Here is a 2,072-nt window from a genome sequence, read left to right as displayed (position 1 = left end):
AGTTTGATTAGTGATAAGAAATTTTAACTTAAATAATAAAGCAAAATTATTTGCAAGATTGCTAAATCATTTTTGTGAACAAATTAGTGCTTTATAGTGTTAAGCCTTTCAACATTTTCTTAATAAAGCAATATCATATATCACTCACACCATTACATTGAAAAATTGAATCGAATATCATGAATGGTTAGATATATGATATTCCAATATTAGGACATCGGACTATCATAACACAAAATATATAATACCTCATTGTAATACCCAATATCATGGATTTATATTAGAATAATCAAGGTTTAATAAACTCTTACGGTTAGTCACCATGCATTTTTACATAGTGATTTTAATTTGAAATATATGTTATGGAGATTCCTATCATTTCGAACAATTCAATAAGATTAGAGCATGTATATTATCAATATCCATTCAAATATGGCTCCATAATGAAAAATATATTTCTCACACCAATTCCAATTAAAATGTCTTTTCTTGTAACAATAAGTTGTTGTTGGTTGAAGGTGTTTTGGTTATTGTTGGAAGCCCTAGAAGGAACAGGGAAAAATTTCCATCATCTCATTCCTCTATCAGGTGAGTGCTTCCTCAAGAAACAACTTGATATGATATCCCATTATCTCATCTCTCTTTTATTCCATCATGGGAGGTTGCTTGGGTTGGAAAGAGAAATTTTTCCAAACTGAAACTAGCCTAAAACACAACTCTTTATGCCCTAATCTCATCGGGGACATGCATTGAGTAATAACAAGTAGCATATTTCCTTGATACCACTAATATAGATTTTACAGGGAATGAAATGAAAGGAAGGAAAAGAAATGAAATACAAACAAAGAAATATATTAAAAATCACAATAATATAGTGAAAACCCAAATTCCATTCATAAATGAAATAGTAGAATACAATAGAATATAAACTAGCTAAAATGTTTTTAGTTGTTAGCACTCTTTAATTTTCTGAGGTTGCAAAAGAGAACCACAAAGGTAACTACAAAACCACTTTGGAAGTTGGGATCTAGCCCTGCCAGCTTCAGAGAGGGATCTCTCTATCAGATTTAACTTTGTTGTATTTAGATATTAGGCTAGCTATGAGAGTTCAGAGTTTGATTTTAAAATTGATTGGTTGATTAAATGCCTGAAACTTCCATTGGGTTATGGAGTCTACAAACTTAACAGGGATTTGTCTCAAATTTTCAAAGGAGTTTCACAAGGAAAGGTAGCTAAACTAACTAGATCCTTTATGTTCAAATGAAGTGAAATAGAAGAAAAGATATAGGTTCAATTGAAGTTAAAGAGCAATTAAGAATTATTTAACATGATATCAAAAGAAAACATTTAAATTATCTACAACGAGAATCAGAGTGTATTTTTCAACAAACTATGTTCATCAACTTTCTATAAAATAATTTAGATTTAAGAAAACATAAGCATGGAAACAAAGGATTAAACACATAGACAATTGGAGAAGCACTTCACCAAATAGTCCAACACATGAATCTTGTGAAGAATGTTATTTTTAATCAGCCCATCAAATGGAAATAGTACAACAGCTTTCTAGAATGCAAAAATCAACCCTTCATACTTCAAAAAGAGAAGTATTTATAAGTTATTTACAAAATATCATGTCAAAACTGACTAGGATGTATTTTAGGAATTCCTAAACAGAATCTATCTAACTGTTACAAAAATTTAGGAAAATTAAAACTATCTAAGGTGTTGGCACTAGATTGGTGGAATGACTGCATATGTGGCCCTTCGAACCTGCTATGATATTGATGTTGAGTTGTATGACCAAGTCATCTTCTTACTCCGGTAACTCACATAATTTATCCCAATGTTGTTCACTGGGGATAGATGTCTTGAGTAACTTCCTGTAGACCTCATCCACTTTAGTGTATTTGGAAAAATATGGTTTGGAAATAAAGATATAATTGATTTCATACTCGATGTCCAAATCATATGCCAATGCTTCTAAAAATGCTTTTCCAATCATGTTGATTCTCCCTCCTACAAATTTAGAAGTGTCTTTAGCCTTAGTTAGCAATTTTTTACTATAATCT

Source organism: Pinus tabuliformis, chromosome 3_1, assembly GCF_031772625.1.
Source record: "Pinus tabuliformis cultivar Carrire ecotype Pingquan chromosome 3_1, CPIR1, whole genome shotgun sequence".
Classification (NCBI taxonomy): Eukaryota; Viridiplantae; Streptophyta; class Pinopsida; order Pinales; family Pinaceae; genus Pinus; species Pinus tabuliformis.
Note: the sequence above shows the minus strand (reverse complement) of the source record.